Here is a 27,125-nt window from a genome sequence, read left to right as displayed (position 1 = left end):
GTTTTTAGTAGCATTAGTGGGATAGTTACGCTGCTTTAAATCTACATTTACGCTCCATGTATTTTTCCCGCTACAAACGCCTAGTCAATAGGACGCTTTACATGTGGTTTTCTTTTTAGTAACATTAGTGGGATAGTTACGCTGCTTTAAATCTAAATTTAAACTCCATGTATTTTTTCCCGCTACAAACGCCTAGTCAATAAGGTGCATTACACGCGGTAAGTACATAGTACAATTAGTGGGATAGTTCCGCTGCTTTAAATCCTACCTAAGTATTTTTTCTGCTGCAAGCGCTTGTAATTAGCGCTGTGCATCTGGGACTTGTGTCTTAGTTTCTGCTGCAAACGCTTAATCATTAAAGTGCTGTGCAGTCGGAACTTGGGTTTCCTGATAAGTGTTTTTTGTTATCAATGAATGATGTACTAGTAACCTCTACTGATGCAATCAGGAAAATATACGCTACTTCATATTAACTGTGTGCAGTCGGAAGTTGTGTTTCCCGCCAGGTTATTTTATAGTGGATTACTGAATAGGCACATGTAGCTTCTATGGATGCAATCTTGTAAATATACACTATGCTATATTAACCTGTGCTAGTTGCTTGGTAAGTGGTACTTTGTTATCACTACTTTCTGTTTCATTAAACGCACAACTGTTTTAGCATTTTTAGCACATGGTTTGCAATAGCTGTTTGGGGCTCTACTGTGTCATTTAATTGGCATGTTTGTAAATGTCGCTAATGCCCTCAATTGAGAATTGTTTTTAAGTATGGTGTACTCGCTTGCTTGAGGATTCTACATTAAATGTTGTCATAATTTTTTTTGTCTTCTCTCTCCATTGCTTCTTCTAGCTTAAGCTCCTGCCTATCCTATTCTAACCCACCAACAGTGCCCTCCCAGAGGCTCTTGCCAAGAACCCATAAAAAGGACTCTTGCAAAACCAACTAAAAGGTCATACTGCTCCCTGAGCACAACTCCTAACAAGACTTTAGTAAAGTATGTGTACTGCTTAATACCTTGTAGTAATAATAAACATTTTACACCAGGTCGCAGTACGCTTACCTGCCAGGCTAGCCAGCAGCCACAACCCCTCTCTCCCACACTGGGTAACTATACCCCTTTCTACCTTTTTATATTTCTCCCTCTATCTTGGTCCATGATATCTGCCTTCTTTCCTTCTACCTGATATCTCTCTTTCTGGGTCCTTACCACCAGAGTGGTGCTTCTCTCCCAGGTCCATCCATCTGTCCTCACTCCTCCTTAAACACCCCCTCTCTACCCCTTATAAAACCTCTCACCTTCTCCTACTTGCCTTCATCCATATATCCACCCTCCACTCCTTTCTCCCTCAGTTTCCTTCCTCTCACAATTCACTGCAAGCTTACCTTTGACTACCACTTCTACTGATTGTCTTCCTCACATTCTTCTCCTTTGGCTCTACCCGCTCCGTTCGCCCTACGGGCTCACTCCGCTCCCCTACCCTGCCCCCAATTCCCACCCGCCCCCAGTACATCTACATTTATCCCTCCACAAACCACACCCACTGCCACACTACTCCAATCAGTATCCCACTTCCAAAACCACACCCTCTTTTTTCCCGCCAAAACCAATTTCTATTCAACTTCCCATCATTATCCTGCATAACCAACTGCATTCTATTCCCACTCCCAAACCACACCCCCTCCAATCTATTGCATTCTCCATACACTAACTACTACCTAGATAACATCAAGTTCCTATATACATGCTATCACCGATATACCATACTTCTCTATTTTAATACTACCATTCTATTAACTCTTTCCCATCATGCTCTCTAAACACTCCTTCCTCTTCCTTTCATTATTACTACTCCTCACCTTATCTTCTTTCTACCATCTTTCTCAGCCCACAATTTCCATCCACTTCCAACCCTTTCACATAACTAATCCTCACAACTCACCTTTCTCACACTCATACTCTCTTATTTCCCCCAATTTATACCCCTCAGAAAACCTCCTTCTTTTTCGACACAAAGTTATCTCCTGCCATACTAACCCTATCTCCATAACTACTAGCAAAGCCCTTCATTTCACAAAAGAACCCAATCTCATCTCCTTGCTAGTTACTCACCTAAACAATTCCATATTACATCTGATTAGCACTCTCACATCTGGAGACATCCATCCAAATCCGGGTCCCACCACTATAACCGCTACAAATAAATCCCTATTACTCACTTCCTTTAACTCCCAAAGCATAGTAAACAAAGTCCCAAACCTTCATGCTTGGCTCACACACAATAAACCTGACATCCTGACTATTTCTGAAACCTGGCTAAAACCACACATTAAAGACTCTGAAATTGTTCCTCCAAACTACTCCATCATAAGAAAAGACAGACCTCATAAAAAAGGTGGAGGAGTAGCCCTCCTATTTACTTTCTCCCTAGTAGTTACTCCCTACAACAAACCTATTCCACACTTTAACAACGCCAAACTTCTCCTCACCCTACTACAAATCAATAAGCATAAACACATATGTATAGCTTCCCTTTATATCCCCCCAGGTGATAATATCTCCACACTCGAACTTATCCTTTCCTGGCTATCCAGTAACATTAGTAATGAAACCATAATCCTAGGAGATGTAAATATTAACTGGGCCCTTATCCAGACTCCTACAAATCCTATTAACATCAACCTCTACAATTTCTCACAACTGATCACTTCAGTAACTCACCCTGCCAAAAACTCCTCCAATGGGAGTATATTGGATTGGATTCTAGTCTCCCATCCTCACAATTTCACCAACAGTGGCACTCTTCCCGACCCACTTGGTGACCACATACCCACCTTTACCCACCGGCTTCCCACTATCCTCCAACGAACCCACGACTACATTACTATCCGTGACCAAAAAAACTTCAACCCAATAACCTTTTCAAGCTCATTACAAGCAATTAACTGGAATTGTTTAAAAACACTACCCCTAGACAATGCTGTCTCACACTTTAACTCAACATTTTTAAAATTACTAGACTCCCAAGCTCCCTTACGGACAAAGAGAATAAAAACTAAATCAGCCCCATGGCTCTCCAAAAGTACTCTTGCTACCATGAAACAGAGAGACAAAGTCTGGGCACGCTACCAAAAACACAAGACAGCACCACTCCTTAACAAATATAAAATGCTCCGAAATAAAGTAAAAAAACTCATTACTTCTGATCGTCAAAACTACTTCTCTACACTCCAAAACCATAATAAAAACAACCCTCAAAAATTCTGGAAAGGGATCTCTACTCTCCTCCACCCTAGCAAACCAGATACTCCTTCTCCAGATCCAAATGCTCCACTACTTGATTTAGCCACCCAATTTAATTCTTTCTTTATTGACTCTATTTCCAAATTGACCTCCTCATTCTCCAACACCTCCCTGCTATCCAATACTCCCTCACCCACCTCCACTCTCTCTACTTCTATACCCTACTCCCCACCCACTAACTCCTCTACCCCTCTTCTCATAAACTCTATCCTCATCTACACCACCCCATAATTTCCCCCCTCCTGGCTGCACCCTCTTCTCATTAAATCCCATACCTACATCTACTATAAAGAAACTACTTCAGAAATTGACACCATGTACCAGTGCTCCTGACAATATCCCTTCTTACTTTCTCAGTATAGCAGCTGAAACTCTTGCCTACCCTATTAGCATCTTAATTAACCGCTCCCTACAAGAATGTACAGTTCCCCAAATCTGGAAACAAGCCTTTATTATACCTCTACACAAAGGTGGCAACAATAACAACATTACTAATTTCCGTCCCATAGCCATCCTGTCCCCCATTTCAAAACTCCTAGAAAAATGTGTCCATCTTCAACTCCTTCCTCACCTCCTAGACAACCATCTTATAACTCCCACACAGCATGGTTTCAGACCTAACCACAGCATTATGACTGCCCTCCTCTCCTTCCTTGAAATTGTAAATAAAGCCCGTGACTCTGGACAAATTGTTTCCACCTTACTTCTTGACCTCTCCAAAGCCTTCGATACTATCTCACACAGCCTGCTCTTAACTAAACTCTCCAAACTTTACCTAACTTCCACCTCTTTGAACTGGTTCTCTAGTTATCTATCTAACAGAAACCAAGCTGTAAAATGGAAAAAAGCCACCTCCACTTTCCTTAGTACCCCTACAGGAGTTCCACAAGGCTCCATACTTGGTCCTCTTCTCTTCAATATTTTTATTAACGACTTCCACAAATCAATCCCATACTCTAGCATCATCCAATATGCAGATGATTCAACTATCATCTGTTCTGCCTCTTCTATCACTACACTACAAAAACTTACTCAAGATGCCGACTTCACACTTCTAAAGACTAGTGTGGTCTCCTTTAAGGCCCCTGAGCTGGCGGTTAACATTACTCAAACCGCTGAATCACTTACAAATGCCTTCTATCAGCACCTGCAGGGCTGCATGGATCAGGCAATCCCAAGCAAAACAAAGACTCTTTGTACCAAAGGCAAGCATCCAGTCTGGTGGACCCCAGCCATAAACAAACTCTACAATAAAAGGAGAAAGCTACTACAAGATAGAGCAAAATCCTTAAAAGGTAAGACACCGCTGATCACTATAAGTAAAAAGCTAAGAGCTCTCATAAAATCATCCAAAGCTAATTTTGAGAAAAAATAGCTAAGGACTCTAAAGACAACCATAAAGCATTCTTTAGCTATGTCAGAAACCTAGGAGGAAACTCCCAGATATGCTCAGAATTAGTTCAAAATGATGTGAAGATTACTGAACCTACAGACATTGCCAACATACTGGCTGACAGGTTCAGTGCAAACTTCTCCCGAACCTCACCGCCTAAAGAAGAGATATGTATACCAAATGATTGTAGCCCCCCAAACATCTCCAACGCTCAGGTGAGAACTGCTCTCTCCAAGGCAAAGAACACAGCATCCATGGGACCTGATGGTGTCCCCGGCTGTGTGCTCCATGAACTCAACGAGGAATTAAACCCACAGTTAGGACAGCTGTTTAATCTTAGTCTCACCTCTGGATACGCACCCAGGAGTGGCGCTGGCGACTGTGGTCCCACTCCACAAAGGCGGTGCCTCCACCGACCCTGGAAATTATCGTCCCATTAGCTTGACAAGCCTGATCTGCAAAGCCATGGAAAGGATCATAATGGATCTCATAAATAAAGACATAGGGAATTTGCAGACTTTGGATCCAACCCAGTTTGGCTTTGTCAAAGGCAGATCATGCCTTTTAAACTTGGTTGACTTTTTTGAAACAGTCACCAAGGCCATTGACGAGGGAAAGGAAGTCCATACAGCCTACCTATACCTGGCGAAGGCTTTCGATACAATACCCCACTCAGGTATCATTGAAAAACTCATCAACTTAAATGTAAACCCATACATTACAAGATGGGTTGCAAACTGGCTGAGTGACAGAACCCACAGGGTCAGAGTTGCTGGCGCCATGTCAGACTCTAAGCCTGTCACAAGTGGTGTCCCACAGGGCTCAGTCCTGGGCCCACTCTTGTTTGGCATCTACTTTTCTGAAGTACAAGCAAACACAGGAGGGTTATGGCTGACAAAGTTCGCAGATGACTGCAAACTGGGCGCCGTAGTTGAGAACACATCCAACACAGATATCCTTCAGAAGGGTCTCACAGAAATGGATAACTGGTGCCAGAGCCATGGCCTCAAGTTAAATGCCAAGAAATGCATAGTCATACCCTTCGGGAAAAATAAGGTTACCCCTAGCTACCATATAGGTGGCAATCCCCTGAACACAGAAGAAGTTATTAGGGACCTGGGAACCCAGGTTGACAGTAGCCTGTCATTCGACACTCATATTGCTAAAGTAGTTAGGAAGACCTTCTACATTGCCCACCTTATCATGAAGGGATTCACATCTAGATCAAGGGAAGTCATAGTCTCCCTATACTCATCACTCATCAGACCAATGATCGAGTACAATGCCCCATTCGGAATGTATCTGACCCGACACTTGCAGCAGCTGGAGAGGCCACAAAAGTTCCTCACCAAAAGGATAAAGGGTCTCAAAAATCTGTCTCATGCTGCACGACTGAAAGAACTCCAGTTATATTCAGTTGCGCATCTTACTCAGAGGTGACCTATGCCTGACATACAAGGCCATGTCAAACCCAGATTTGATGAATATGCTTCATCTCAAAAATCTAGATCCCTCAGAGCCACAAGGCGGGTGACTTAAACCTCGACACGGTTATTAATAGGATGTGCTGGAGGGATAGATTCATCACCCAAAGACTCCCTATGCTGTGGAACAAAATCCCGGTTTATGTGAGGCAGAGCACCTTGCTGGCCTTGTTCAAGAGGAATCTTGACCAATGGATGGGAGATCGCAGATACACCCCAGGGGTTACCTCAGTGTCACTGCTCGACAGAGGCACAGCTAAATAATGGGCATAGTTTCTCCAAACTAAGGGGTGGCGTAAGCCACAAAACTATGGCTAGGCTTATAAATGCCCTCGGGCAGATAGCCTAGTATGAACCTATGAACCTATGAACCTATGCCTTCTCTTCCACAGAGCAATGTATGCTAAGTAATCATCTAGCCCTCAATGCTACCAAGACCAAACTAATGTTATTTACTCCTTCTAGAGTCACTCCTCCCGACCTGAATACATTCTTAATTACTAGTCAAAACAACTCACCTCTTGAAATAGTGTCAGAGACCAAACTACTTGGGGTCCAAATCGACAACCAACTCAAATTTAATTCTCACCTGCAAATAAACATCAAAAAAACACATCAAAAACTTGGCATGCTTTATAGACAGAATGCCTACCTCACATCTGCCACTAAAATCACTCTCTCTACTTCCTTCCTTATCCCCTCCCTACTCTATGGTGCCCCACTACTAACTAATCTTCAGTCCTTGTTAAAAAAACAGCTTACCTCCTGCTATAATAAAATTGCAAAATTCGCCACCAGCCATAACTCCTCCACTCACCACTGTTTATCCCTCCATAAACTAAAATGGCTAGAACTTCCCAACCAACTATCTTACACTCAACTAACCCTAGCCCATAAGCTTATTCAAAACCCATCCCTCTGTCCCTCCCTTTCCTCTGCCTTTAAAATACACCTACCTAACAGAGTTCTAAGGTCAAATAATCAAATTCTACTAGAAGTGCACAAACCTACTCATCCCCCAGGCAAAAGCCTTCTGTCCTTCAGCCTCGCTCGCCTCTGGAACTCCCTACCCCCACTCATCCGCACCACCTCCAACCACTCTACCTTCAAAAAGTCTCTTTTTTTACATCTAGCATCACAGTGGGAATGCTCATGCTCCCACCCTACATAACTAACTCTACTCATAGTCCTCCAATATCTCATCCTACTTTATATAGCTACTATGTTTGTTCTCTAATCTGTATAATGTTTAACATTTGTTTGATTACTAGTATTTTTCTTCTCAATGTATTAACTGTTATGACTGCTACTGTATATTTGATACGTTTTCACTTGTATCCTGTCTACATTGTATTATTAACTCTCTGTACCTACATTTTCTCTGTCAAATGTTGAATGTACATTTTCTTTGTGGAGCTTTTCTCCCCAGGACTCCATTGAAAATGGGTTCTTTATGGCCCAATGGACTATCCTGGTAAACCAACTGCAATAAATAAATAAATAAATAAATAAAGACCCACAGTTTTCTTTTAAAATGATAAAAAAGTTTTCAACACTGTTTATAATAATAATGCATGTTGAGCTGAGCCTGTCTCATTTACACATTGCTCACCTCTGCACAAACATGACTAATGCCATAGACAACAAGCAGACATTGTCAATTTCAGAAGAGATACATCATTATGTCTTGTATTTTCTATTGAGCAAACAAGTGACATTATGCTGTGGTAAGCATGCTTTCCCAACACTTGCAGTTCCACAACACCTGCAGACAAGAAGCAGATATTCCCCCAGATTTACTAATCTTCCATGCAGGGCTAGCTTAGTCCTACAGGGAAGCGGCCATTTAGGAACAGGACGGCAGCTTGCCATGCATATTAATGAAGGCGCACTGCCTGAGCTCCTAATCTTACACAGAACATGTAAGAGTGCAGGGGGCGTGTCTGAGAGCAGAGCTTTCAGAATATACACGCCCCTACAAGGAAGAACAGCAGAAAGGCCAAAGGAATGAGCGAGACCTCTCATAGGTGTCCGCATATCCCCAGCAACATTCCCCCACATGTACAACAGCAATAGTAAATACAAATCAAATAACCAAACCTATTTTTTTTTTATTATGAATCCGATTAAAGCTAACCTAAGGTGCGCGGATGTGCCCATCGCTTAGCTATGGTTAATGCAGCTTAAATGGTTGAAGATGATAACAAGGAAGATATATGCAAATGAAGCCGTATAGCTATTGCTAGTAGTGTAGTGGGCAGAGCATTAGCCTTATGAGCAAAAATTCCCAGTTCGAGTCCCACTGAAGCACATTCCGTTTTTCATGGCAAATCACGTTATGACCAATATTTTAGTTGCATAACCTACTAAATAACATATATTTGTGAACTGGAGTACTGAATTAAATGCACATGTGAGGTGTCAGTGTCCTAACGTTGCAAAGTCCACAGATAAGCACATGTGCCCCATACAGTATATGTACACAGGAATCATGGATACATATGGAAGGTAAAATGTGCAATGAATGACAACTCCATACAGCTTCCAAATCCTCCACCTTCCCAAGAACCATAGATATTACTGTCTAAGTCAGTGCAATTATAAGCAGGAGTAAGGACTAGTAAGCAAGTGTAAGCACCAATAAGCAGTAGTAAGCATATTTAAGCACTAGTAAGTGAGTTTAAGCCCATTTGCACAGGGATAAGCAATGCACACACAGGTTAAGCAATACTGAAGCTAACTCTCTGTAAGCACATTTAACCAGAGGTTAGCATTTCTTACCCTTGCACAAACCCACGCAAACCTGCTTTCAACTGCTCAAAAGTGCCTTAATCACTCTGTATCCAATGGCCCTTGTTCTGCTCAGCAACAAAATAAACAATGTTGCAGATCTTGAACCCAGAACTCTATACACGATAGTCACAGTAGTTAACCACCAAGCCATCACAGCAGTCCAGAAGAATGAGGTATCACCAAACAAGTCCTCAATATAGTAAAATCAAACTGAACCTGTGAAAGGAATCAATATACAGTCATATGTTCTATAACCCACTACATAACATAACTATGTGAACTGGAGTACAGCAGTAAGCCCAGATGTGAGGTTTAATTGTAATAGAGTGTTGAAGTCCCCAATTAAACATAAGGACCCCATACAGTGTACGTGCACGTGAATCATGGATACAAGGCATATATATATATAAGATGCAATGAATAAGAAATCAATGCCAAAATGAAAATATAATGCAAAGTCTAATGTAAGCAACGCAAAGCATTGCACATGCCAGCTTAAGAGGTGTAAGCAATGTGTACGCCAGCTAACTCAATGTGGCCAGTGGTATACCCCTTTAAACAATGCCAACCATAGGTAAGCAGGTTTGCCCATAGGCTAGCCTTTTCAAAACTGGCCAATCATGGAAAGGTTTGGGAAATCAGCCCTACTTAAACCCAACAGGTGGGAATACACCTCATAACTGGTTGTAGCTTCCTCTTGCAGGCACAATGGCAGAAAGGGGAGAAGGTGTGTGCTTCTGGGTGCAGCACTGGTGCATCCAAGAGTCCAGAGTCATGGCAGGATTCCTTGTCAAAGACCATGAGCAGCGACTGTTGCAGGGCCAGTACTAGGGTTCCCAATATAAGGCAGAAGCCTGGGATCATCTCACCTGTGACCTCACTAGTGCCACTGGCATACCCCGAACTGCTGAGCAGGTCAGTCTTCACTGTGCTGACCTGAAGTGGCGTAAGGGGGACCTCTTGGAGCAGTGGATCTAAGAGGCTAGAATGGCAGGGGCTGTCCCATCTGTGTGTAAATATCACTCCACTATATGTGTAATAATTGCCAGCTCATGTATATCATGGATAAGTATGTCTAAATATTCCTCTTATGCCCTCCACAGCTGCAAGTGAGCGGGCAGCAAACCAGGAGGCCCACGGAAGTCACATGGAGAGGTTGCAATGCGAGGCAGGTCTGTAATACTTTTGCATGTACTGTCATAGGAAATAAATCTAAAAGTATTAGTAAATTAATTGTCTGTATAAAACATGTATTCTTTAAGGCAAGTACTGCATACACCAGAGAATATGGCAGGAAAGTCTCATATAGTTTGTATGTAAATAAATGCATAATAGCCTGTCAATAAAGATCTAACTACTGGACTGCATGTGTGAACTCCGGTATCATATGGTAATGTAGATTTGCAATCATGTAATGGTACTGTTGTATTAAGCACTGTTACCCACACTGTGCACCATAAATAGAATGCGTAGGAATGCCTGTATATGACTGGTGTAATCCCCAGAGGCCATTTATTACAACTGAGAGACACATAGAAAACAACAAAATCCAAATAGCACATGCAAACGAGACGTGAACTGTCTTATTTTTAGCACACGCAGCCATGGTTCGAATCCTGGCAGTGGTAGTAGTCTGCATACAGAGTCATACCCCACAACTGTACAGATATGTCCAGAATGTCCAGTAAAGTGGCCCATATCTTCTGCCTGTCAACCTGTCCCCCTGAGGAATCAGTGGGATGATACCAGACGTATAGGCAATAAACAGGAAATACAACTGATTGACACATATCTATGAGAACAAAGCTGGCACACTAGCAACTCCCCAAAACCTTATGAGAGTAAGAAGCCACGTTTTTCCCATTTACACCCCCATGTTGTCAAGCTGTGGCCAAAGTGTGTACAGTAACAGAGTGAGATGTATGTGCATAATACTAATGTGGAATCTGGTACTTTGTGTGGCAACATTCAGGTAGTGCTAACAAATATTGCTTCCAGAGGGATGTCGGATATGAACACTGTGCCGAGAAATAAATACCTTGATACACTGTACTGGTACTGTTTACTCTGGTATTGTATGGAATTGTGAGTGTTGCAGTTGCTCTGAATAATAAGGTATCACTGATCACTGTCACCCACACTGTGCCACAAAATATAATTGTATGGGAAAGCCTGTATAAGAGTGTGATAAGTCACTAATGGTTGAAGAGGGCAATAGTCTAGATATGTCCAAAGTCTGTGCAGAAAGAGATGGACAGCTATGTGCACAACATCAACCCAGAATCTGGGAGTGTGTGTAGAAACAGTTAGTTAGTGTTAACAAACATTTCCTCCACAGGTATACCAGATAAGAGGTGTATACTGCAAGTAAAACCAGTTCATGTATAAAGATGATGACAGCTGTCACTGTCCAAACTAAGGCTATAGGGTAGTGTAGTAATACTTGTAAGGTACAGATAACAGCACTGACCAGGAAAGTAATGTGAACTACAGGAATATACTAGTTGTTAATTGACATCTCCCCCCCCACCATATCTCCAGCAATAAACTACATACCCACCTCAACTGGTATGTAACGACTTCACTGTTCTGATTATGTCCTATTGGTTGATAATTATTTAAATCTGTTTCCATGCATGTGTTATATTGAAATATTCCAACATTGGTGGCATGGTGCCATCAATGTACCTGCATGCTGTTGTTATTACCACTGTGGTGCCATATATGCATGTGTTCCATCTGCAATGCAACTGTTCCGTATCTGGTGTCTGGTTTAATGGGAATGTCTATGCATGCTGTTATACCTAACCCTGGAATGTGTTGACTGTTACAAACCCACATATGATGATAAAATTTAAACATTATAGCACATTTGTGAAGGCCGGTCCCAGTGCACCCATCTGTCCCACCTCAGCTGGCCATGGCAGCAGCCACCACCACATCTGGGCCCAGCCCAGGACCTCCTCATCCATTGGTCCTGCACCATCTTCAGGTGGAACCATCACCAGGTCTGGGTTATGGTGCGTAGTGAGCTCCGTAGGGAGGTCAGAGATCTGCTATGCCAGCTCGAGGGGCATGTGTCGCAAATAGAGGGTCGGCCTGGCTGTGCAACCCAGCCCCCAGCATAGCCACCTTCGGGGCTGTGAAGGTGCAGTGGTGACTGGCCCTGGGTGGGGACCTCAGTCACACTGCTTCAACTAGGGGGCTCATGGGCTTCCAATTTCCCAACACCCCTCCCCATCAAGGTGTCTACCCTCCCCACATGTGTCATATACTGCCCCTGTATGCATCTTGTTTGTCTTGTCTGTTAACCTACCCAACCTACCTCCCTAATATACCTGCTATCCTTCTCCAACATCCCACTCTCACCTGAAAAAAAAAAAAAAAAAAAAAAAAAAGGGCAATCTGTTCCCAAAAAAAATCTCGCCCCATATATAGCTGTGCATTTCTTACACATGTCCACTGGACACATGTAATCTGGTCTAATTGGCATCACAACATATTATTGTTATCCTCACCCCTCTCTCGGGGGTTTGAGTGTCTAAATCTACCTCCAAATTCAGTGTATATGCACAGCTGTTGCTATAGAAATGGACAGCTATGAACGTTTCCTACACCTGTCCTGCACATCCCTAGCTATATTCCCTACTGTCTTTCCCTCTTTGTGCCCCTTTTTCACCACTTTCCCATCAACCCTTTTTTCTTTTCTTTTAAAGAAATTAGTGTGGGAGTAAGCAGGAGTAAGCACTTTTAAGCAGCAGTAAGCGGGTTTAAGCCTGTTTTCAGGGGGGGTAAGCAATACCTACACAGGTTAAGCAATTGAAAAGCTAACTGAGTATAAGAAACTGTAACCAGAAGTTATCATTGCTTACAGCCGTGCAAACATGCGCAAACCTGCTTATAACTGCTTAAAAGTGCCTTAATCACTCTTTATCCAATGGCCCTTGTACTGCCCAGCAACAAAATTAACAGCCTCTGCAAGGCTCGAACCCTGGACCCTGCACACCATAGCCAAAGTAATTTATCACTAAGTCATGTCAGATATACATAACCCTGGTGTTTTCACAAACATATCATCCAGCCCAGTCATTCAACAGTATAGGGAATGCATTTCATCATGTAGATGCATGTGTGTGAGTGTGTGTGTGTGTGTGTGTGTGTATGTGTATATATATATATATATATATATATATATATATATATATATATATATATATATATATATATATATTAATAGCTAAATAGATATAACATATATATATATATATATATATATATATATATTAATATCAAAATAGATATAACATATCTATATATATATATATATATATATATATATATATATATATATATATATAAACAGCAATTTACATATACGTAAGCAGATATATATATCTATATAGGTATATACGGGCATACATCTGTAGATAAAAGTGGGAGCATAACAAAAACATATATGTCCACATGCACCGTTAATGGGGTTGAGAGGCCCCAAACAACATATGTCTTGTACGAATAGTTATCCCCCTACAGCCAAACACATCTGCCCTGCAATACACTTCCAACTGTTGCAGATCCCATAACCAGGACCTGACATGACATGGGTACAAGATGTTAACAGTACTCCATCCCACCTGTATGATGTCAGGCCAATATCAATAACATATCATGCAGTACAGTCTGACTACCATAGGAAATGTACAATGTGGAAGCAATCAACATCCCTAGGATACATATACACAGACACATATATGCAAATACAGATATACACACACATATATATATATATATATATATATATATATATATATATATATATATATATATATATAGTGAGGATGCAGGGAGTAGAGGTGGCGAAGGTGAATGGTGAATGAGTTTAAGTACTTGGGATCAACAGTTCAGAGTAATGGTGATTGTGAAAGAGAGGTGAAGAAGAGAGTACAGGCAGGATGGAGTGGGTGGAGAAGAGTGTCAGGAGTGATTTGTGACAGACGAGTACCAGTAAGAGTGAAAGGGAAGGTCTACAAGAGGGTAGTGAAACCAGCTATGTTATATGGGTTGGAGACAGTGGCACTGACAAAAAGGCAGGAGTCAGAGCTTGACGTGGCAGAGTTGAAGATGTTAAGATTTGCACTGGGTGTGACGAGGATGGACAGGATTAGGAATAAGTATATTAGAGGGTCAGCCCAGGTTGGAAGGTTTGGAGACAAAGCCAGAAAGGCAAGATTACGTTGGTTTGGACAGGTGCTGAGGAGAGATGCAGAATATATTGGGAAAAAGATGCTAAGGATGAAGCTGCCAGGTAACAGGAAAAGAGGAAGGCCTAAGATAAGGTTTATGGATGTGGTGAGAGAGGACATGCAGGCAGTTGGTTTGACAGAGCAAGATGCAGAGGACATGAAGAAATAGAAACAGTTGATCTGCTGTGGCGACCCCTAACGGGAGCAGACGAAAGAAGAAGAAGAATATATATAGATATATATGTAACTACACAAACACATGCAGAGATACATATAGGAAGATACATATGTAGAAGGTGCAAACAATATGGCACAACCACTATGCCTACAGTTACCACCTTACCAACTGGACACTGTATGAGCCAGCCATACAAATGACAATCGTTGCCTGCAACATATACCCACAGAGAGGTCAAAGGATATAACACCACACACAGTTTTGCATATATGGGAAAGCTTTATTTGTGTACTATTACATTTGTATATGCCATGTCATACAGTTGTTTAGACACTGGCATCCATATAAACAGAGTAATGCAACTGTGAAACAGTTATACTAATACAGTAGTCTGGAAAGGTTGACATATATTGCTGTCCAGGCCGAGGCCTTCAAGTAGTACAATAGTAAAGACAGACTGGACCACAGGATACCAAACAATCAACAGTAAGTAATGCAGATGTATAGTTCAGCAGCCTCTATCTACACTCTGTACACAATCCCTAGGGGGTAAAGACCTCAGCTGACACAATGGGATGTAACTGTTACATAACAAGGCATAACTGACACTATCACAATCACACTGACAAACAGAACAGTCTGTATGGCAGGAGGCAGTAGGCCTGCATTTACCCAAGGTGGATTTTACGGTAATGTACATCCAGATACCTTAAGGCAGCTTACTCCTGATACCCCCACATGTTGTAACAGCCTAGGTTAGTTATGGTGCACCCCCCCTAGACTCAATAATACAGGGCCATATACCACTGTTATATGCACTGGCCTCTGGAGTGCATAAGGGCACACATGTATTGTGTAGATGAAGCCCACACATATATGTCCCCAACCCCACAGTATATGTAGGGGACACAAAAGCAGTGGACGGATGGCAGGAATGGCAGCATGACATACTCACAGCCCACTACAGAACAACTCCTGACAGCATGTCATATGTGCAAAGCCTGGTATGTAGGTGGAGGACTGAGGCTGGAACACAGGCCCATATGTGTAAAACTGTTGTCATAGACTAAGCAAGTCACTGGTGTTACAGGATAGTCTGCAACATACCCTTAGGCAGGAATATGAAGTTAGAAACAGAAATGGATGCAGCCATGTACTGATAGCACTCAACACACACACTGCCAGTGATATATCTGACACAAGACCTGTGTGGCGGACAGACAAAACATAATAGGCACACCTCTGGCCATCAAGAGAATAGGCCCACAGTTGAGAGCTATGCAGACAGGATGCATTCCAAGTTAAACTAGTATGTACACACAAACCCTGTAACACCAGTGCTATACAATGCATACAACAACTCTACTCACACTCTGTCTGTAGTTCTGGAACATCCTACAGATATGTAGCTGGCATGAGTGTGCAGGTTCTCCTGCAAGAGGTACTGCTACCTGCTGTCTGTAACACTGATGCCCATACACAGGAAGGATGTCTATCATACAGGAAAGGTAAAGGGACCACGCCCACATGATGTAAGGATTTATAGTAGCTGGTTGCCATGACAGTGGTAATTAGAAGTACTACACAGCATGCTGCATGCAGGTAGCAAGTGGAGAAAACTGATTGGTGCAGAGGCCATTACCTGATCATGTGCATCACCTACAGAGTCCATGCTGCAATCTATGCAAAGCAGCTCATTCCATTTACTGGAGAGAGACTGAGAGAGAGAGAGAGAGAGAGAGAGAGAGAGAGTGTGCGTATAAGAAAAAAAAAAAAAAGAAATACCAAACACTCTAGAAGAGTCTGCAGTACAAGAACAGGTTTGTGAAGCATATATGTATGTAACTTGACCGTAGTACTGGGTCCATAATAATGAGATAGATGATGTGGAATGCTTTATATGTGCCTTTAGCTGTTGTTGTAATGATGTTCAGCTGAACAACTGCTAAGGACAATAGAGTCCATCCATGTGGGTAGTGGGCTAGACCCTTCATCCGTACAGAGCAGCACTGACTGATAACATGTAAGCCATCATAGTGTGTGTTGTGTAATTGGAAGTATGTATATTTCATGGCCAATAGCTGGTGGTGGAAGCAATGCCATTATGATGGACACGTGGGATCCACAGCCCACCCCTTGCAGGATACTCAGGTTAATCTGTATTGTAGCATGCAGGAATGCCACAGGTATGTAATAGGGTTAACTGCAATCTGGCTCTACATATACCCCCCTAATGTCAGGCTGTGTTCATATGTGGCAAATGTCTATGTTGTAGCAAGACAGAAAAGTGCAGCTGTGCAGGAAGGTGTTGTGAGATTGTGGACCTGATGTCTGAATGTACCCCACATATAGGTATGCATATGTGCACATATATATATATATATATATATATATATATATATATATATATATATATATATATATATATATATATATATATATATGTGTGTGTGTGTGTGTGTGTGTGTGTGTGTGTGTGTGTATAGATATATATATCTACATGTATGCCCATAAATCTACAGATGTGTAGACATATATATGAACACATATATACAACATCACATATATCTACACATCTATAGATATATACCTCTCTATATAGACTCCCCTTGCTCTGGAATAAGGCCCCATATATGTGAGGCAGAGCTCCTCATTGGCAATCTTCAAGAGAAATATTGATGAGTGGATGGGAAACAGGAAATTCACCCTGGGAATCACTTCTGTGGCCCTGCTCGACAGCTACGCAGGTAACTAAACCACTTGGGAGGGAGGCGATAGCACAACATTTTTGGCTAGGCTTAATTATGTCCTAGTGCCAATAGCCTAGTACCTACCTATGAACCTATAAACCTATGAACCTATATGCACATGTCTACATATATACAAACACACACACACACACACACACACACACACACACACACACACACACACACACACACACACACACACATATATGTATGTAAATACATATCCCCTATATTACTACCACAGTGCTGCATGCTATGTGCGAGGAAACAGCACACATAACAATACACACAGATATCTACAGCTGTCAGTGTGTGCAACATGGATGGTTATGTCACATGTGAACTCCTTGTTGGGACCACATTGCCATTGTCTGTTAAGTATGGAATGGGAATATGGGGAACTATGGCAGGTATAGTTGTGGAGGTGGTCACGGTTGGTAGATGGTGTGTGTGGTGTGTGATGTGGACGCTGTGGGGAATTCAATTTACAGTCAACTACAGTAAGAATTAAATTTTTTTTTGGATGTATTGGTCACCAGGAATCCTGACAACACTTTAAAAACTGTGGTTCACCATAAGTTCCCCCAATACATCTCCTACTTCCATGCTACCAGCTATCATCCACCACATATATGTCGAAATATACCTAAGTCTCAGTACATGAGGGTTAAACGTATTTGTTCAGACAACTCCACTTATTTAACACATCGAGATGACTTTACAGCTAGGTTCATTCAAAGGGGCTACAAATTGGGACAAGTATTATCGGCGAGGAATTCAGTTGATTCTATGCAGCGGGAACAACTGTTGAATTACAACAAGACTGAGTCCAATAACACTTCAGTATTGCGTTTAACCACTACTTATGGTCGGACTACTACTAGACTTATTGATAGTGTACAACATAACTGGAACATTCTTTTGGCTGATTAAATATTATGTGATTTTATTAATCATAGATGTGAGTTTTCTTTTAGGAAAGGTAGGAATTTGGGTTCCCTTTGTAATCATTACAAGGGGCATTATTCAGAGAACACTTTTGGGTGATCGTCTCAGTGGTTGCTTCCCCTGTGGCCACTGTATATATTGTTGCAAGATTAACAAAACCAAGAGTTTCACCAGTAGCAATACTGGTACAGTCCATAATATTTCTGTGTTTGCCAATTGTCAGTCTGATTGGGTCATTTATTTAGCTACATGTAGTTGTTCTGCATTCAATGTGGGGCAGACATCTAGGTCTGTTAAATTTAGAATTGCAGAGCATTTATCTGATATCAGGCACCAATGTACCAACAATGCTTTATACAAACACACACTGAAACATTCCAGCGCTAATTTTAATTTTACTATTATTGATAAGATTCAAGGCAATAGATGAAAGGTCTCTGGTTGGCATGCTACCCTCAATAAATTAGAGAAAAGAGGGATTATTAATTTTGGATTTTGTACTGTAGGCTTTTTTGCCTTTTTTATGTGCCTTATGGCATAACAAAGAATAAAGAATATTACTTTTTATCAGGATACCATTGTCTGCTGGTCTACAATGTTTTTTTGAATTGCTTTTTGAGACCTGGCAGTTGCCTTACATGCAGGGACAGTGTTTTGCTGTTGTGTGATGTGGACGCCCCATAGGTCCCAATATGGGCACTATGGGAACAAGCCTCCCACCCACTGCTACTCACAACAGCAGTCCATGTCCTGAAGGTGCCTGGCCTGGAGGCTGAGCAGGAGGAGCATGTCGGCCCTGTAAATGTGTACTGGATTCCTTAGAGTGATGTAGCATGTCCCACATGCATCTGTAGAGCCCGTTATGAAAGAGACCCTGGACCTGCCCTTAGGGGACAGGAACATGTCTGTGTGTGCCCCCGGGGGGGAGACAACATCCCCTTGGTTGGTTCCACCTGATGATATTGCTGCACCAATACATGAGGAGGCCCTAGGGTGGGACACACATGTGATGTGGCCGGGTAACACGGGCAGGTGGGTTTGGAGAGGTGGTTCTGCTGGGCAATAGTACATGTACATGCTATTGTGTCACTGTTATAGAACATATGTTGATAGTAATAGTCTACAAAATCCCAGAACATCTCCAACAGCATGCATAGATATCCCCAATAACACAGAATGTCAGATGTGCAGCAATCACAAAGCAGCCATACCACAGGCATATATGGAACCATAGTGGCCCTGACAATGGCACACAGGTGAATAGTCTGTAACAGGCCAGCAATGATAGTGTCCACACAGGGAGCATGGCTACAAACACATAGCACAATGTGTGGTACAATACAATATCTGCCCCACTGGTAGGTAAGCTGTAGCCATACCTAATGAGTAGTGTGTACAGTTTGTTATCGCTGATATGGTGGGGGGGGTGACAGAGATGTGTATTAAGAACTGTGGTAACCTTGCTGTATGAGTTGCTCAGACCTGTTTCTAGCTTTATGTCTTTCAGGCAAGATGTTACATGCGCGGCTACCATCTTATTCAGCTGCTGAAAATAAAATAGTGCTAACCTATTTAATCCAGCACTACCCTGTCCTGTTTGGCCAGGCCACCCATGATCAGCAGGAGTGGACCGCCCAGTGGAATGACCTAGTCCATAGGGTCAATGATGTTGGACTGCACAACATTGCTCTGACCTGGTTCTTAATACCCGTCGGCATGCTGCTGCAGTCCAGGGGGATCACCTCGCCACAGGGAGGGCCATGTCATCCATCCCCCCTGACAAGAGTGTAAGAGCTACTGGCCAGCCTCATGGCACCTGCCCGTCCAGACACACACCAACCACCAGACACCTTTGTGGAGGTGAGTGCCACCCACACATCGGCCGAGGAGCATGCAGGTAAGGCCATAGGGCACATCCATAGACCACTGTTGCATATACATCCACATTGGTACAGATAGATCATGCATATCTGACATGTCATAGATATATTTTGTTGCTGTATAGTAGTGATAAACAGATGTCCATATGTGGTAGTATTGTGGAAATGTACTGTTAATGTATTGTAATATTGCACCCACCCTGTAACACTGCCACAGTTGTGGCCACTGACTATGCATCTCTCATCCTCTTATGTAGGTCCCTCCGGGATACCACCAAGGTAGCAGCCTGTAGCTGGTGAGTATGGTTTATGTAGATGCTTGCCAATACAGCAGGCATGTAATGGCTATGGTATATGCCATGCACACATCTAACACACCTACTCAGACTGCATGCTGTACATGTGCACGTATTGTTGCTGTGAAATGCACAGTATCACAGGGGTGACCATGATGGGGTATTGGAAGGGTATGTCAGACACCTGCATGACAACAAACATCCTGTCATTGTGAAATGTGTCCACAGGGAGTAACATAATGGTGGGAGACATGGCCTACAGTAGGGACATGTTTGTAACAACACCCATATACAGTGCAACGCCAGTGTATATACCTGTAGGACAATGGCAACTGCTGCAGAGATACACTATAGCATAAGGCATTACAGTGGTCTACATTATCAGCTGGGATTTGCCTGTAACATGTGGTGTTCAGTGTATGGGACACTGCAAAGTGACACATGTGTAGGGCTTACTCATCATGCATCTGCAAAAAGGCTGAAGGAGGGGCGAGGGGTGCCAGCATGACCCACCAGTGCACTGCAGCAGGGATTCTAAGGATGCTAAGAATGGCTGTATCTGCACATAGTCAGGTTCAGGACCTGTGGCAGCCATAACCCTACCCCCACAGCAATAGTGATGGCAGTGTGTGAACACCAAGGGATGTGCACATGAGTAGACCTTGCAATCATGCAGAATAGGGGGACATGTGTAGGCTGAAGGAGGGGTGAGGGGTGTCAGCATGACCCACCATTGCACTGCAGCAGGGATTCTAAGGATGCTAAGAATGGCTGTATCTGCACATAGTCAGGTTCAGGACCTGTGGCAGCCATAACCCTACCCCCACAGCAATAGTGATGGCAGTGTGTGAACACCAAGGGATGTGCACATGAGTAGACCTTGCAATCATGCAGAATAGGGGGACATGTGTAGGGCAGACTGAACATTCACTGGCAAATGCAGATGGCCCACTCTGGTATACCCCTGCCAGGAGTATTGACTGCTGTAGTACACACAACAAGAGGTGAAATAATCCATCATGATAAGGGTGTGCACACATATGCCCACACAGTGTGTGTGCATCGTGGTCAGCATCCGCACACCTAACACATTCCGTAGATACTGCATGTGAAAGTAAAGGACATATATCACATATCGGGTTCATGTACTGCTAAGATATGCAGTGATGTGGTCCCATGGCAGATTAAGGATGGGTGTGAGTTATCAATAAAGGGGTGTACATCCACCATCGTCATGGTATGTTCTGATGGTTGTCAGTGTAAGAGTATTGGATTGGTCATACATGGTCCACTGATGTTGGGAGCTGTGCATTAGACAGCAGGCATTCACAAATTACATCTTTCCACAATTCATAGCAGGTATGTGTTGCTGGAAAGCATAGGGGCTATGAGCATTAAAGCTGACATAACTGACACAGTAGCAAACATTTAGTAATGGGCTGTACACCTGTGAGGAGTTGTGCACAGTGCATGTCAGGGTGCAGAACAGGTGCACAGAAATACCGTGTTTATGGGTTCAGTGGTATCCAGGGGAAGGAGCTGTACCTAGTGACACAGCACATGCATCACACACATGTATACTGTTGCCAGCATGGATTGACTATAGCTGCACTGCATGCTGTCTGGTACCATATGTTATGCATGTTGACAGAGGAATAATAAAAGGGCTGTGTGTACTATCATTGTGCAACCTCACCTGTATGTGTGTGTGTGCATCCTGGTGGGTAGTAAGTCTGTAGGGTCACTCAGGAGAAGTGGAGGGAGGTTGATGCATGTAGGATGCTTGTGTGCATGTGTGTGTGTTTGTGTGGCTGGCCATGTATGCACATGTATGCTTGTGGGTTGTTCATACAGCAGTACCTCCCCCTGGGATCATGCAGTACATGTACATGGACTGCCACATTACACACCAGGAATACTTGTTATGTGTATAATCACAGAACAGCTCGATAGTATAATATGGTCTGTAGCATGGAACAGGCATCGAGAGGGAAGGTAGACACCAGTTACACACTTAATATCGCATTCAGCAGAGAGGTCATCGACAACCCACGTATGCAGCACTACAGATGCATTGGGGAAGTACTAGTCAGCACCAGGGAGTGTATCCAAATATTACAGTTGTCACATGATAGGCTGAATGAACAACATATCTGGCATGTGCTGAGCATTACATACACATGACACACCAGTGTGTGATATTATGGATAGAACATAGTAGCCCACACATATAGGGGCCATGCTCATGATGTCCAGACATACAGAGGGTGCATACCGAATGACAGCAGTGAGGCCTTGTAAAACCACTGCACACAGGTCAGGCAGGTAATGTAGTAACAGGTCTTCTGTTGTGACTGCTTGTGTAGGCATTTAGAGGACTGATATGTTAATGAGTGGTATCATTGTGTGTATGTTAACAAGTGTGATGCAGGATGGGGTACACATGGACATATACGTGGGACTGTCTGTAAAGCCATGGACAGGTAGGTATTACAGAGGTGTGTGTGTGTGTGTGTGTGTGTGTGTGTGTGTGTGTGTGTGTGTGTGTGTGTGTGTGTGTGTGTGTACTGTTAGGCAATGCTGTACAGGTTTTAAAGTGCATTTTTTGTTTTACCCCACAGGTAGCAAGGTGGGTCAGGGTCCCTCCTGCATACAATCTGATGTTGGTGTCCATACAGACACCGAAGATGATAGTACTGTTGAGGCACAGGTGGGGTTGTCAGGGGCCGACACTGCGCCGACATTTGACATCCGTCTTTTAGCCACCCCAACCCTGCACATGGTTTCAATGCCTATACATACCCCATCACCAGTGGCCATAGCGGAGGGACAGCTGGCGTTTGGTGGTAGTGCACAGAAAAGTGTGGTAACCATGCCTACTGTGTCCGATCGCAGCAGGCATAGCCAGTTGTCTGGCAGGGCACCACATAGGTGGATATCTCAGGGTGCTCATGGTAAGGCCGCTGGGCATCATGCTCCTGGCAGAGGCGACATAGCTGGTACCAGCAGGCGCATGTTTCAGGCTGTCATGGCAGTGCAGGCACATATGGAACATTACACCAGACAGGGCCTGAGGCTGCAGAGGGCTGCTCTCACATCTGCAGGTTACAATGCCTGTGAACTGGCTGATGCCATCCGTGCATTAACAGAGTTCATGGATAGATTGTCTGGTGAGATGATGGCCTTCATCGACCGTGGTCTGTCCATGCTTGAACAGGTGGTGGGAGTGGGGTGACAGCTGTGTGGACATATGCCAGCAATGTCAACAGCTGGCAGTCAACGTGGACATGCTAGGACACCATGGGGCTCCCATAGTGGCAGTACCAGCCCCAGCAGTGCGGTGGGGTGCTGTCCACACCACACCACAGCGAGCCACATGCACGTGGTCTTGGCCAGTCCCAGGAGGGGCCTGGTAGCAGCAGACATTTGCCATCAGCTGGTGAGAGTAGCACATCGAGGCCTGTACCTGGACATGCCCATGGAACCCCTGGCAGACACAGTCCACGTGTCTATGGCATGAGTCATTGAATTGCACACTCTGTCAGGTATGGTCTGCAGCTGTCCATAAACACCTGTATAGGGCAGCCACATGGCAGAACTGTGTGCATGCATACCCACACATTATAGAAACACACCTAGGGCAACCCCATACCTACACACACCACAGCACCATGCCCAGCTCACCGCAATACACCCCTTACCCACACACATGGTGTCAAATATATGGCCCACCCTTGGCCTCTAGCAAACCAACATCACACCCTGTGAATATAATGATACCTGTGTCACATCCCTGTCATCCATACCATCAATGCAGGGACAGGCTAATATGGTTCTGATGCTCACATTGACTGTACTACAGTGTACCACAGTACTGCAGTGTAACATGTTGTAAGGAGTAAAGTGTAATGCATATATGGCAGGTAGTGTAACCATCCAGCAATGATGCATTATAGCTGTTAGTAACACTGGTCGGTTGTGGTCTCTATAATGTTATCCATTTGGGTTGTAGGTGTACATGTATCAGCATGAGGATGGTCTGCAGTCATATTCCACAATGGGGTATGGCACTGTGGTGACACCATAGCTATGACATAACTGGTGTACAGTTGAACACATGTCACAGGTTACTAAAATGGTTATTGCCTGTGCCACATGGACAGGTGACCCGCTGAGGCATGTATACCCTGCAACCTGATGTAGACCCATCCACATACATGCACACTGCTACTTGGCAACACCAGGACTAGACTCCTACCTAGCTATGTAGTGATACTGAAGTGTGTGGCTTACATTGCACACACCACACAGCATTTAGGGTGAGGTGTGTCCTAGGTTACATGTTATATAAAGAACATCTCCAGACATGTACAGTATGCTAATGGGGGATGTAATTGGTGTTTATAGAAAATACGTAGTGTGATACGTAGTGTGACATACCTTCATATACACATTAATAGACACATAACAGGCAAACACACATCTGAGATACCAGGGCCTATCGCTGCTAATTAACTTGACCATGTGTCCAATGTGTTGCAAGTAGGATGCACACAGCACATGCATAACTGGCTTGGATTGTGGTATCAGTTACCTGTATGGTTGGTGACAGTGGTAACCATAACGTGGTACATGGGACATATACCGGGTGTACCTTGGTGTAATGACAGTGTACACAGCACCCATATCCCCCAGTGGATATTGTACTCCCTGAAAGCCATGATGACACTCTGCCATACCCAACATCACACATTGGCCGCGACTGCGATACAACCCATAGTATACCGTTCAGCTTTTGTGTACTTCAGTTTTACAGAGCTATCCCCTAGTGTTCAAAACACTTGGTTAATATGTTGGAAGCACGTTATATATCTTATTGAATATGCATTTTAGTTTAGTAATACACATTTTTAACACATAAATTACACATTTTCTATATCTATTTGTGGCGTAACACACAAAGTGTGTCGCTAATTTTTTCATAATGCCAACTACACTTTTAGTTCTCAGTACCCTCAGCTTTTTGCAGAGAGCTTTAATTTTATAGTAGTTTAACTCTATGTTTGTATCTAATACAATATAACTTAATTACTTTTTAAGTATATATTTATGCATCTTAAATCTATAGGATTGATAATTTCAAACAAACATGAACATTAATGAAAAAAGCACTGTTGCACTTTAAGTAAGATTTATGCTGAAAGTTTAATCATGACGTTTTTAACCATTTAATCTATTAATTTCCATTTTAATTATTTAATTGATATTACTATTGTTTAACAATTGGCTTATCAGTTAGAATATATAAACTGCATGGCCACACTGCTAATGTATCTTGAAAAAGCCTGGGATTGTCAGGCGAAAGCGCTCGTTTTTATTTGCTTCGTGTAACAATAAAGAAAATTTGTTCCTTTTTTAAGGATTGACATTTGGCTTTATCATTGTGTGAACCATCTGAGCAAAGAGATTCCTTACAAGAACTCTGATTTTGTGGATTATTTCAGTGCCTGTGGACTTTGGCTTGTCTAGAGTGCTGTGTAAGCTGATCTTCTGTTTGAACTTTTTTCTTGGTTCTTTTTTACGTTTACAACCCATAGTATACCCAACAGTGGTACTACAGGGATATGCATCTAATGCACATGCCACATGTGTAGTAGGGTGTTGCATTGTTATGCCTCATGTATGGGCAGCAACAACACTATCTGTACTACTGTGTGGCAATGGGTATTGTAATAGGAGTATGTGGCCTCAGAATGCTGTACCCTACAGATATACAGACATGCACAACTACACACACATGCCAGAACACAATGGGTATCCCATGCCTATCAACCCATTTGTAAAACACTGTTGTGCTGGTACTACAAGGCTTATGTAGCCGGTATGGGGAGGAGCTTACCAGGGTACACGTAATGTCCCATACAGCAGCAGCCACAACTGACTATGGCAATGGGTGTTGCTTTGGTTGTGAAGGCCCTCATGGAATTCCCCAGTATAGGTGTGCTAATACACAGACACTGCTATACTCAGTCATGCACATGTACAAATGTGTCAGTACAGTGGTGCATTGCCGCAGGTGGTCATAGCTGTGTACCTAGCTATTGTCCAAGGAAAGATGGGTTGCATAGGGGTTGTGTGTACAGTGGTATCCTGCTGCCAGCCAGGTGGCATCAGGCAATCTATCGACAGACACTACTGTGGTGACCCTAAGGGTGAGAATGACATGCTTCAGCCAATCCTCCAGGTGCCTCCTGCACATGGCCACTGAGGTGATCAAGTTGACATGTATGCAACATGCATTACAACACATGGTTAGTGTCCGAGATGGAGACCTTTACCCAAGCATGTTCTGTTGACTGTGGTAGTGTAGTGGAGGTACCCGTGGCATGTGGTGCATACAGGGTGACATCTTCTATATATATGCCAGTTCTTACACAGCTGGGCAGACATGTCAGTGTCAATCAAGCTTAGGTTGCCTGTACATATTCCAGCTGGATACCTGCCATCTGCACATCTGTACAGGGACTGACAGTCATCAGCTTGGCAAGTAGCTATGCAGTAGGATGAGTGTGTTGACAGCTAGACGTTTGACAACAATATGTATGCCATAACTACGTCAGAAGCCCTCACTAACATGTGCTGTACAGACGGTAATCTACAGTTACATTCCACATGACAGATCATTGCCCAGTAAGGGGTATATACTGTGACATAGCTCATGCACCAGGGATACAACAGGGAGTTCTCATTGTCCAGCTATGCCTGCAGGTGTGCCTGTTTTCAGTACTACATTTAACACTCTGCTCTTGCCTGGGTAAGCACTGTCAACAGTAGAACTGCCATGATATACTACATGCC

Source organism: Protopterus annectens, chromosome 3.part0, assembly GCF_019279795.1.
Source record: "Protopterus annectens isolate FY-2018-M chromosome 3.part0, PAN1.0, whole genome shotgun sequence".
Classification (NCBI taxonomy): Eukaryota; Metazoa; Chordata; order Ceratodontiformes; family Protopteridae; genus Protopterus; species Protopterus annectens.
Note: the sequence above shows the minus strand (reverse complement) of the source record.